Source organism: Emydura macquarii, unplaced genomic scaffold (assembly GCF_026122565.2).
Source record: "Emydura macquarii macquarii isolate MOO-44397 ecotype Brisbane River unplaced genomic scaffold, CSIRO-AGI_Emac_v2 contig_3113, whole genome shotgun sequence".
Lineage (NCBI taxonomy): Eukaryota > Metazoa > Chordata > Testudines > Chelidae > Emydura > Emydura macquarii.
Genome location: NW_027133250.1, coordinates 6,224,151 through 6,237,215, shown reverse-complemented (window position 1 = coordinate 6,237,215; position 13,065 = coordinate 6,224,151). Strand labels below are relative to the sequence as shown.

Below are 13,065 nucleotides of genomic sequence, written 5' to 3'. Positions count from 1 at the left end.
TGGGTAGATCACCATCCGGAAGGAAGACCATGTATGGAATGCCAATGGAGTGAGGTTTGCACTATTCTGCTTAGAGCTTGTCTACATGGGATGGTGATTAACATTCATAGATTCCAAGGCCAGAAGGGACCATTGGGATCATCTAGTTGGACCTCCTGCCTGACACAGGCTAGAGAACTCCCAGAACAATTCCTGTTTGAACTAGAGCAGAGTTTTTAAAATCCCGGCGCAGTGTCTACACTAGAGCTTCTGCCATTATTACCATCACTGGAGCTGCAACAGTAGGACACTAAAGGAGGGAGGGGGAAAGGCTAGTGTTGACAAGGCCCCAACGACCAGCACTTGCATTGGGAAAGCTCATTTTAGCAACCAGGAGGACTAGAAGTGACTGTGCTGGGACAACAGGGCTTTGTCCCAACCACCTCACATCAGGGCATAGTGTAGCTTGTGTGGACAGAACCAAGCTGGGTTCGAACCATGTCAAGGGCCAGGACTCCCACCAAGCATTCAGCCCAGCCCTGCTTGTGAAACCACAGCACAAGCTGGTATGGCTGCAGGCCCAGGAGGAGGTGTACGGAGGGGCTAGCATGCGCAAGGACAGGCCTTGCTAGAAGAACCAGGCTGAAGGGTAGATTAGGGCCTCGCTAGGCCAAAGTTGGGCATCCCCTGTTGGAGCTGGAAGTGCGTTTCAGCAGGGGTTTTAGACTCTGCTCTAAGGCCCGGGGTAGGCGGTGTCAAAGGGAGAAAGAGGAACCACAACTTAAGATCATAAAAGCTGGATACTGGGACAGACCATAGTCCATCTTGCCACGTACCCTGTCTCCAACAGTGTCCCATACCAGAGCTTCAGGGGGAGTGTACAAGACAGGGCGATTTAGAGTGACCCACCCCTGTCTTCCACTCCAGGTTTCTGGTAGTCAGTGATTTAGAGTTGCCTCAAGCATAAGGTTGCATCTTTGACCATCCTGGCTAGTAGTCATTGATGGAGCTATTCTCCATGAACTTATCCAGCTCTCTTTTGAACCCAGTTATAGTTTTAGCCATCACAACAGCCAATCGCAGGTTAGCTGTGCATTGTATGGAAAAGTACTGCCTCTTGTTTGTATTAAATCTGCTGCCTATTAATTTTATTGAGTGACTCCTGGTTTTTGTATTGTGTGAAGGGGTAAATAATACCTCTCTATTCGCTTTTTCCACACCATTCCTGATTTAAAAGATCTCTATCATATCCCCCCTTCATTGTCTCTTTTCTAAGCTGAACAACCCTAATCTTTTTAGACTGTCCTCGTATGGAAGCTGTTCCATACCTTTGGTCATCTTTGTTGCCCTTCTCTGAACCTTTTCCATTCTACTATATACTCTGTGAGATGGGGCGACCAGAACTGGACATAGTGTTCAAGGCCTGGGCATGCCATGGATTTATATAATGGCATTATGATATCTCCCCCTTAAGACCTGACTGTGGGCATGTCTACATTTCATCTAGCAGATGTGATTCCCAGGTCGCATAGACATACCTGTGCTAGCTCTGCTTGAGAAAGTGCCTAAAAATAGCAGCATGACCACAGGATCACAGGCTGCCCCAAGTGCAGTCCTACCCAAGCACCTGGGTCCATACTCGAGTCACTGCCCATGTTGGCACAGCCATGCTGCTATTTTTAGGTGGTAGATTGAACAGAGCTAGTGCAGTTGTGTCTACACAAGCTGGGAATCACACCTCACAACTCAAATATAGATGTAGTATGTGTGTCTGCAGCGTTACATTCCCAGCAGACCTACAGAGAGGGAGAATCAAAACATAAATACTCTTCCTGGAAGGTTGCAATGTAAGACTGTTTCATAGAATCCAGAAATGTAACACACCACAGCCAAGTACAAAGAGAAACAAAGCAGGCTGCTCCCTGAGGCAGAGAGGTACAACTCACCCCACCTTGCTGCAGACTGCTTTTTTGCTGACTGATTGTGAGGATGCAGATCCCATGCTACCCTCAGAGAACCCCTAAGCTGCAAATAGGAGCAGGCAGGCCCTTAGAGTTTAAAGTGATAGCTTGTAATTTCAGCAGTTTTCAACACACCACATGCAGCAAGGGTGACATCCTGTCTCTGTTTAAGTCAAAGGGACTCAGTGGCATCAACAGCTTCAGCCTCTGACTTCATTCTCCACCACAGTTGAAAACAGTCTGGCCTCTAGTGCAGCCAAGCAGGCTAGATCCCTGGAGGAATTGGAGGTTCTCTCTCCACTAATGTGAAAGTTTGGCCCTGTCTATCCTAGTTGGAGCTCCGTCCACTGTTGTGCACCTGGGGTGAGAAGGGACAGAGAGAACCATTAAGAGGGAGTTTTCCTAATGTACACAGGGTCCTTGAGTTAATTAGAAAAGAGATTATCTGTGAAGAAAATCCAAACACATGGAGCAAAGCAAAAAAATGAATGGATTGAATTGTCTCCAGATAAAGCAGTTCTGAAGGATCTGCAAACAATGGCAGCTTGCTCATTGCCTCTGTGTCCCAGGCAGGGGTGGAGGAATCCTTTGTTATATCAGCGCAAACTATCTGTCCCCTCCACCCGGTGCTTCTTTCAATTCTGGGTAATAAAACAGCTTCCTGGGCTAAATGACACCAAGATTTTCAGAGTCAGGAAAGGAAAAAAATTAGATGGTATAAAAAGAATGTGACTCAATTGAAATGTCTGCACTTCGGCTCTGCTCTCCACAATGACCAGGTTTTCAAAGTGCTCAACACCCAACACATGACCAATGCACCGAGGAATGTATTGAAATCAATGGGAGTTGGGTGCCTAAATAACTTTGCAGATCTGAGCCTGATCTCTTTTGAAAGGCTGGCCCCTAACAGTGGGTGCTGAGCACTTTTGAAAATCTAATCTATCAATCTATCTATCTATCTGGTTTTACCCTGCTGACCATCCTTGTAGTATCTGAGAGTCTTCCACATTAAAAAAAAAAAAAAAAAAAGTAATAGCAAAGTTACGTCTCTGGCTCTGTTCCCTTTATGGGGTCAAAACCCTGCTTGAGTGAAGGTTGGATTTTTTTGGGTGGAGGGGGGTGGTTGGCAGAAGGTGACGGGGGATGGCAAAGGGTTGGGACTAGATGGGGGTGTTCATATTGCGTCTCTTTTGGTGGAAAGGCTTTTTCAAAGAGGAAGGTTTTGCAGCAGTTCCTAGAAACGGTTGGATTCTGGGGGGAGCCTGATCTGTTTGGAAGTTCGTTCCATAGCCGGAGCTCTTCACCTGAGACTGCCTTGTCCCCATCTCTTACATGCTTCATCATCTGGCCTCTAGTTTCATTTGAAGGGGAAAATGAAGAGAGGAGATATTTCACCCAGCTGCAAAATGGGTGATCTAGTCCGAAGTGACACTGGCCATGATGTTGGCTATGAAATTGACATACCAATCATGTCAGCTGGATGTGCCATTGGCTCAGTGGAGTGTTGACTTTGAGCTCTGGTAGGATCCACACACGCTGCTTTGTGGCCACTGCTAAACCCCAGGTTGACCAAATGAATGTAGTGCATTCCTAAGGCACAAGAAGAGTCATTGCTTCAAATCCAGCTCACACTCATAACGACTAAGGCCATGTCTACACTTAAAACTGTTGCCGCTTTAGCAATGTTGGTTGGGGTGTGATTTTTTTTTTAAACAACATTTTTACGCCAGCAAAAGCCCCAGTGTAGACACAGCTAGACTGACAAAATTGCACTTTTCCTGGTATGGCTTATTTTGTTTGGGGAGCTGGTATAAACTGTGCTGGCAAAAGCACTCCTTTGCGGTATACAATATACACATGTATATCGTCTCTCTAGGGCAAACTGTTTCTAGTGTAGACTAGGCCTAAGGCTGAAGTGGATGCATTCTCCATTGAAGTTTGTAGGAGCAGCATCCAACTTACTCCTGGGCTGCCGTGGGTGCTGGAAGTTGCTTCCCGCTGCTATGAGCTGTGGGCTCTCCAGCACGTTCCTGGTGAACAAGGGTTCTCTGCTCAGCAACAGCTCAGATGCTGCTAACCAGTCTCCCTAGCAGGCAGTTGCAATGGAGAGGCAGCTAAAGTACTGAATGAGTGAGTCACGAGAGACTCTGCTCTCCTCTCAGGGTTGGGACACCTTGGTGGGGGTGGGGGAAATCTGCCCTGCTCTTGCTGGTGATGTAGCTTATCTGTGGATAAGGCATTTCAATCTTTACAGGGCTGCCACACTCTCCTCCTGGTACTGGCCACGCCACCCCTCCAGCAGTACAGCAAGCTAGTCCTGCGTGTGGAGTTGTCTCTCTGACAGGAGGCTTTTTTTCCCAGTCCCTTGTCTCTTCATGCACCCAGGCAGAACTCTTCTCCACAGCATCCACTGACTTTAGGCTCCTTAGATCAGTGGGCGCTGTCTGGGGTTCTCTGCTCGGTGTCCCCCTCTGGATTCTTGATTTGACCCTATGACCTGCAAACACCCCCCCCCCCCCCCAGTCCCTGTTTTTCCATAATCAATTTCATTCTGAGCTCTTCTGTGGCCCCTCCCTCAGCTGAGTGGGCGGGCATTCTGTGGCCACCACCTTCCAATCAAACAGGTTGGCCCTGCATCCACAGTAACAAATTCATGTTAAATGCTCTCAGCCCCCACCCCTGCAGGTTTAACCCTGGAAAGGGATAGGGTTCAAAGAAGGGGAACAGACAGGGGAACTTTACTTTCATGTATGTAGGTTTGCCACGGTCCCCTTTCTGCATCTTGAGCGTGGGAAGGATGTAGGTGGGGTGCTGGCAAAGCACCTCACCGAGGGTCTGTAATAGACAGTGTTCTGCCTCCACACTTGTCATCCGATTGCATTAGGAGCAGCCCCTTTTATTACAAGGGTCTTTTCAATCAGCAAAGGGCTGCCAATGCTAGAAACCGGCAGATCCTTCAAGCACGGCTTGCAGGGGGCTTCTGGGGCAGCAGTTCTTGTGCACCACATAGGCCTTTCCCTTCATCACACTCCAACTGAGGCTCTCAAAGCACTTTGTGGACATCGATAAATCAGTGCACCTACCTAGTAAATCATTTTCATTCTTTACAGAGATGGTAGCGGAGGCCAGTGAGACAGGACAGAAATGGGAAGTGAATGCAAGTCTCCCATTGGGGCCCATTCCCCATTCTTTAGCCACAATACTTTTCATCCCTGTTTTATATTTCTAAGCTGAGACTTTTTTGCAGCAAATGGGTGCCTGAATCTAGGCCCCATATTTAGCCATGTAAATTGGTGGCTTCCCTTTCTGAGGTGCTGTGTACACGATGTCAGAATAAGGAGGCAAACATGTTCTCCGTGCTGCTTTCAGGGGAGGGAGAATGACAACCCCATCACTCATGCTTATGTGTCTGAGGGAACACAGCTCACCCCCCAGTGACTTCCTGGGGTAGGGAATGCTGATCCCACCCACTCTTTCAGAGTGCAGACAATCTCAGCAATATTGTCAGGGAAGAAATGTGACGACAGCCCCAGGCTTCCTGCAAGGGGCATGTGGCCCTATTGCCAGCATTGTAGGGGGGGAGGAAGGAAATGCATCTCCTCATGCACTTTGGGGGAATGTGTGAAATTCTTCCCACCTACGCTTTGGGAAAACGCAGCCCACACGCAGTGACAAGGTGGAGAAAGGTAGCAAATGGCTTTTACCGACAAATGGAATACACAGCTGGGGTGGGTTTGTAACGGGGCTGAAGATCAGTAGGGGGTATTACCTGGTGGGGAAGGACAAAATTTCCTATTTCATGACTATCTTATCCTAGGATTTTATCCTGTTGCCTATCACATGGTATCTGAGCATGTACAATCAATAGTAAAGTCACTCGTTCCTACTGCCATTCAGCACACTGGGTGACAATCGATGGCTGCCTTCTTCTTCATATTCTCATTTCAGTTTACCTGCTGGTGAAGTAAGGTGCACGGGTCTGCCATGACAAGTGATCACATATGCCTTGTCTACACTACAGGTGCTGCAAGGGCTCAGTGATGGTACTGCAGCGGGAGCATAAGTCACTTCTTACAGCACCAGAAGGGAGCTTTCCATTGCTGTAGTTAATCCACCTCAGAATTTTTCACAGCCCCTGAGCCACTTCGCTCTAACTGCAGCATAGACCAGGCTTTGGGCCCAGACCCACAAGGCTATTTTGGCTTCTCACATTGATTTCAATGGAATTTAGGAGTCTAAATACTTTTGAGGATCTGGGCCTTAGACTCTCCTTTTTGCTTCCCTTCACCCTCCTGTAGAGTAGCCATGTTTAATGAGAAATTGCACATCAGGAGTAATAGCTCAACCACTTTAAGTTTCTTCAGAACTCTTGGCTATACACCTGTTGGCCCCGGGAACTTGTTGCTCTGGCTTTTTAATTAATAAACCTTGTTACTTGGTCAGAGCAGAACCAGTTTTCTCTGCCCCCCTCAGGCACTTTGCTCCAGTAAGGACTATTTCCAGGCCAGATTTCACTGCCCATTGATTTAAGGTGTAGTGCACATTATTAATTTTAAGACAGCTGCAGGTATTTTCACTAATGACAGTAGTATCTTTTGTCGACTCTCCTCATATTCAGGCTGCACTAAGCCATTTTTCTTTGTACACTCCAGGCCTGGAGACGTGAGTTCTTCCTAAACACATACAGCAGATTTTACTTGTATGTCCAAGTGGGAGACCTTGAAAAGTTAGCATCAGTTACACCCACATAAAGACAGAGTAGAACAGACATACATGAAATGTTAGTTATAGCTGTTTTACCAGAAGCTGCAGCAATAATTTGAGAAATACGTGATCACATAATTTAAAAGGATATTGAAAACTTAAAGCTATTCTTCTGTATTACATTTTTCTCATTTGTGTATGTGAGAGCACCTGGTGTATACACACAAAGCAACCATTAAAAAAACCTATTTGTAGAATAGAAATTGACCAGAAGGACACAAGGGCAGGTATCATCTCATATCTGTTTTTAACTCTTCAAACTGACTCAATTTGGAGGGGGCTGTATTGTATTTCATACACACGACTTTGGTTATTTAAAATGTAATTTGAAATGTGATTCTCTATGAACAGAATGAGGATCAGTATGCAATGTTGGTGAGGTTATCTTTATTAGACTAAGTTCTGTTGGTGAGAGACAAGCTTTCTGGGTAGGTTGAAAGCTTCTCTCTCTCTAAGGTAAGTTAGCTCACTTTATCTCCCTAATGAGGATGTCAAATTCTCAGTTTTCCCCAGGATGCAACTTGTCCTGTGATCTGAAATTCAGTCAGTAGTGGTTCTCTCATGTATCTTCATGAGACAAACCTGTTTTAAGGGGGGGGTGTTAGCATTTGTGAAGCTGAAGGCAGAATTAGTTTTAACTTTCATGAATCAGCTGAGATTCTTGCACCCCAGCAGCAGTTTTGCTCTGAACAGCAGTAAAAATAGTATTATAGCAAGCATGGCTCAAGAGAAGAGAGCAGGTCGGGTGAGCAAGTTGGTATTTCTCCAATATCTCCTTAGAGCCCTGCTTCAAATTTGTCCTTTCTCCCATGTGAGTTTTTTCACCAAGAACCTTTATTACAGCCTTAGCTAAGGTGCAAACATCTACATTAAATGTATTTCCCTGCAATGGGATATCTATGGCATAGAAGAGGTTTCAAATTCACAACAAAATCAAGTCATGCATCCCATGCACTGAGATTTTGACAACTGTGGCTTTAATTACACTACAATCCATTTACTAGCAAATCCTGTACATTTTGCAAAATTAAATGTAAAACTCAGCACTTTTCTGTTTGGTCTGCTGACCTGAGATTGTCTATTCCTATTGAACAGAGCCTCACTCTTCAGAGCAGAAGTAGCTCCACAGAACAAATATTGCCAGAAAATATTAATTAGGCTTGAAAGGATGAGATTTATGTCAGTAAATCTAAATTTCACCACATACAAACCAACAAAAAATATTTCCCCCTATAACAAGTTTATAGACAGGCAAAGAAAAAAGCTGCTTGAGAACTTACTAGCATTTAAGGATATTTACTTTGTATATTTGGACATGTGATGTTGACAATTTGTTTTGTTATAAAGCTTTAACTTTTTAAATCTCATCTACTATCATGAAGTTCCCTGACCCCACAATTTCCCACAACACTGAAAACTTAAATCAATAACATGCCTAAAAAAAATCTGTTGAAGTTATAGAAAAATAAATACTATTACATAGAGGCATGGCAGGATTTTTTATTAACCAGCAATTTGATTTGCTTTAGTTCTGTCATTTCTGAGATTCCATCCGTCTTACATGGATTTTCACTTCAGTTGCTCTTGTAGTTTCTCCAGTAATGTTTGGCTGGAAACCCACTCACCACCTGGCCATCGATGAAGGCAAGAAAACTTACTGGGTTATGTTTCTCCAAGAGTCCACTTCATAGAACCCTTTGTTAATATGGCAACACCTAGCTCTTACACATGCTTAGCTGACATAATGCTTTTTAAGAGGCATATTTTACAGTTCAGGAAACTAGAGCAGAGAGTGAAATGACTGGCTTTCTGTAGCTCGGGTTTTCACAGCCTGTGGCCAGGACCCAAAACTGGGTCACCAGAATGTTTCAAAGGGTCACGTGGCAGCTCCTGTCCCATGGAGCTGGCAGGGCTCACCTCCCTGCTCCAGGCACTGCAACCTCTCAGGTCCCAGCACCGCTGAGCTTTGGCCCAGCCGTCATGATGATGGGAATGCAGGCAGGCCAAATTTGAGTGACACTGCAATCTCATGAGCCAGGTCACAACTCCCCCACACAAGTTTGGTCGTTGGGGGCAGGGCCCAACCTCAGCACTGCTGCAAGTCCATAGATTGCAATGCCTGGGGTGAAGAGCCAAACTCAGCCAGCCCCACAGCACAGGAGCTACCACTGTGGGGTGAGTGCCAGGCAGGACCCACCTGACCATCCCAAGGGCAAGATCTGACCAAAACCAGACTGACCAAACCCCTCCACACCAGACTATTCACTTGGTCACAACAGGCCACAGACATTTGTAAATGAGTCCTGAGCTCAAAAAGGTTGAGTGCCACTGGTTCTAGCTCACCCAGCAGCAGAGATGGGAACAGAATCAGACCACATGCCAGTCAGTTATTTAATTACCAACTAAAAGTATGAACAGAGGAGTCTGAAGCCAAAGTTTCCTCAAGTGCTGCATTTATTATTTCCTGATGTTTTATTTCCAGATTCCCCTATGAAGGAGAGTTTTTACTAAGAACACAAGCTCTGGGGAAAGAATAGTCCTTGTGTTGTGTAATTATACACATTTGTTTACCTGTCCCTGATGCAGCTAAGCCTGTAAACAATTTCCCATTGTGTGTGTGTAGTGCTAGGTGATTGTCATACACAGACAGAAGAGCTTAAGAAACAAGCAGAGGTCAGGGAAGAGGAACAGGGATTTACTATGCAAGACAAGCAGCTTTTAAGAGGGACGTGAAGTCTTTCTTATGGCTGCGTTTGGAAGGTGATAGGTGGGCTGGAACTGGACTTTCTCAGCTCTTTGTTCCACTCTGATCTGAAAGAAATAAAAAAAATAAAGGTAGCTATGGAGTGAAGAAATGTGCAGGCTGAACCTCTGCTAGATCCAAGTCCCAGTCTGCACTGGAGACGCCACGCTGCTGGCCAAAGGCACTACACTATATAGCAATTTTAAACGCGGCCCAACTGCTCTGTTAGCGATGGGTGCCTGGTCTCAGCCCCATATCCGCAGGATTCATCCAACAGTCACCATTTAACAAGAGTCATCACTGACCAGGCGGAGTTAAGCAGAGGCCTATATGTGGCTCTTCATTGCCCCAGCACTTCCAATTAGACCCAGCTCCTGCAGAAACCAGGGTCACCAACAGATTTCCTAGCTCTTATGATTGCAGAGAAAAAAAAAACTTCCCACCCTGCCAGAGCCATCACACTTCAGTTAGCTGCCTCTACACAATTTAAGTGTCACTAGTAAAAAGGGTCTTTTGACCACTGTAAAGCAGTCAACACCTGCTCTGCATAAAGCATTCCTGCTCCCTGAGATATGGGACCAGATGCTCAGCTGCAGGGAACTTACATAGTTACATGAATAGCAACAGAGCTAAGCCGATTTACACCAACTGAGGATCTGTCCCATGGATCACAAGGTTGCTGCCTGGACTGTCTATGGATGCAGTTAATTTCAGAAGTCCTGTACTGCTCAGAGGTTGGGAATAAAGGCCACTTAAGATGCCATAAGCCCCAGGAGGCAGTGCATTAACAATCAAGGTTTTTGAAGCTGTTGCCATTTCATATGGGGGGGAAAAATCCTGTTTTAATACCAAGTCCAGAGTGATTCACTGAATAGAGTCAGTCTGTTCTGTATCTGGAGTATTGTCAGGCATGCTATACATGAGAATTACAGCATCAATGGCTCTTTAGCTCAGTTACTGTGGAAGCTTACTTTGCCAGTCCATGTGTCCTTCTGGAGTTCCAGCTCCTTGGGAGACACCATCATGTTCCTCTAGGTGACAAGACTGATGGCCACGAGCCATTAGTTCCACTTGACAGCATCAGCCTCTTCCATTTAGGAAGAGATTCCTGGAAAGGCAAGAATGTAACTGGAATTAGATCTGAAGTGCACAGGCCTTTACATACAGACATTCCAAAAGAAAGCCACCGAAGATATTCACCAACACCTCTCTGAACAATACAGACTTGCATTTCACCAAGGGCTTTGCGGATGAATTGCTGTTCCAAGCCAGCCCCTCTCAGTGCATGACTGTTCTAGCAGAGAGGATGAGGCCAACTTGCATTTTACTTTCCCTCCTTTTTTGACCATGAGATCGGTGTTCAGATCTGATGGGAAAGGGATCTGGAGGTGAAGGCAGCGGCATTTCTGCTCCAAACAGAGTTTTTTAATCTCACCTTGCACGACAGCTACTGCGTGCCAGCGTTCTTCCACTCAGCAGGCGAGAGATCTTGGCAACCGCTCTGGGTTCTGAATGGTGCCTCCAGACAGGCCCTAGGAAACAGATGTGCACCAACAGCCTTACAGTCAGTGAAGAATGGGGCTGCAGATGCCATAGAACTAGGAATTCATACAACTTACTAAGAGCTTCTAAGCAAGAAGAGCACCACACCCTACACCTCAAAGAAGCCAATAGCCTGCAAGTGGGAACATCCCAGCCATGCTTGTGAAAGCTTGTAGGAGAGGCGAGTGACAGCCATAGGCACCACAGGCTTAGCTGCCAAAGTCTCTCCTCCTTGTTCTTGCATGTGGTTGGAGATCCTGTGGCTATTTCACTGAGCCACAGCTCTTGGTTTTACATGCAGTACAAAGGCCCAGCACTCATTCAGTGAGGCTCATTACTGCTGCAGGAAGGATGGGGCGATTAGAGAACAGGCAGCATGGCCTAGTAGACAGAGCACTGAATGGAGCCTCAGGAGGCCTGGGTTCTATTCCCAGCTCTGCCACTGGCTGACCTTGCTGGAGATGTTCTGGTGACCATTTATGTCAAACAACAGCTAGTTGGAAGCAAGTGGATTCCTTGCCATGTAGTATTTCACCTGCACTCCCCCACAGGCCTGGCTGCTCCGACAACCAATGCCATAAGCAGAGCAACATCTTGTACTCACCTGCTGGACTCTGCAGTGGGTGAAGGCAGGTTTCCAGTACAGGGGCACCAGCTTCTCACTTGAAAAGAGAAAAGGCAAGCAGCACATTAGCCCACCGCAACCTCAGTCTATTGGACACCAAGTCCTACTGAACAAGAATCAGTCTCTTAACGGTTATTGCATAGGCCTCTCCCTTCAGAAAGCATGCACTAGAGCACTGGGTCTCAAAGTGGGGGTTACGAGCTGTGAGCCTCTCTGCTTCCTCCCAGCAGAGGAACTTGGGGGCCCCATGGGATGGATGGTGACACACAGATACTGCTCACCTTCCCCGCACTCAACATTCCCCCACGCTCCCCTGAGGGAGGCTGTGAGTGGGGGGGAAGCAGAGCAACACTAGGGCTCTCTGCATCCCGGTCACTTTCCCCACCTGGGCTATGCTGTGAGGCGAGCATCAAGAGCTGCTGTTCTGTCTTCCCCTTATGCAGCCCAGGTGGGGAAAGTGATCTGGATGCAGGGAGCCCCGACATTGCTCCTCACTCCCCCCACCTCACAGCCCCCTGCGGGGGCATAGAGGAGCAACATGTGAGGGGGAAGTGAGCAGCAATACCAGCCGCTCTGTGCATGCAGGTCAGTTTCCCCAAGTGGGTGCAGGATAGGGGGTGCAGGGAGCCCATGGGGGCCAGGCAAAGAGGGAGTGGGGAGCCCACAGAGGTGCACTCAGAGGCTTGCTGTGAAAGGTCACCAATACAAAAAGTTTGAGAACCATTGCACTAAAGGATAACCTCTGCACGGTCCCATGTGGCAGAGAACAGCAGTTTCTCTTCTAGAGGATGGGACCAACCTTTGCAGGCTGACTCAGTGAACAAGTTTTATAAATGCCAAGTGGCTCTGGAACCACCCCATCCAATTGACAGCGAAGCCTGGAAATAAAATCCCTAAACATCTCTGGACAGGCAAAGCCTGCCCATAAATACTCAGCACATGTATTTTCCTGAAATGTTGCTGGACAGTTACAATAGAACAAACTGAACAACGACCGTCGAGGAAAACAGGTCACTTTTGGCTCCTTTTTGACCACGTCAGCTACACAAGACAGACAGACGCAGCTTCGATAGGGCCGTGGGAACACCTGAGAGTTTCCTGAGCAGGTTAACAACAAATCATAGCTAGATATTGTTGGCTTCCTTAACCACACTCCCAGTAGCCACCTCCAGGGCTCAGGGTTAGCAGGCTGCTTTTTAAAAATGCAATAGGAGAACAAGGATATATAGCAAGCCACTTACCCTGCTGGGAAAGCAAGGCCAGCCCCATTCTTGAGAGATTACAGCATCTCCAGGCTCCATCCCAGCCCACGCACAGATACCACGCAAGATCTGGAAGAGAGGAACGGCAGGTTAAGGGGTGATAAAAATTTATTTTTGGGGGGAAAAACGTTGGTTTTTTTATTTAAATTGGTTTTATTGTTATTTAAATAAGTTTACTTTTAAAAATAA

The 13,065-nt window shown here is 46.6% G+C and overlaps 4 non-coding genes across 4 annotated transcripts; all 4 read right to left on the bottom strand.

Moving 5' to 3' along the window:
- Positions 1-9,684: 9,684 nt before the first annotated feature.
- Positions 9,685-9,756, bottom strand: LOC137141759 (small nucleolar RNA SNORD99). The gene has a single exon (XR_010916727.1). It is a non-coding gene; the product is annotated as a small nucleolar RNA SNORD99 (small nucleolar RNA).
- A 947-nt stretch (positions 9,757-10,703) lies between these two features.
- On the bottom strand, positions 10,704-10,838 carry LOC137141756 (small nucleolar RNA SNORA61). Its single transcript, XR_010916724.1, has one exon. It is a non-coding gene; the product is annotated as a small nucleolar RNA SNORA61 (small nucleolar RNA).
- A 319-nt stretch (positions 10,839-11,157) lies between these two features.
- Positions 11,158-11,290, bottom strand: LOC137141755 (small nucleolar RNA SNORA44). The gene has a single exon (XR_010916723.1). It is a non-coding gene; the product is annotated as a small nucleolar RNA SNORA44 (small nucleolar RNA).
- A 1,261-nt stretch (positions 11,291-12,551) lies between these two features.
- On the bottom strand, positions 12,552-12,695 carry LOC137141763 (small nucleolar RNA SNORA16B/SNORA16A family). The gene has a single exon (XR_010916731.1). It is a non-coding gene; the product is annotated as a small nucleolar RNA SNORA16B/SNORA16A family (small nucleolar RNA).
- Between the last annotated feature and the right edge of the window lie 370 nt (positions 12,696-13,065).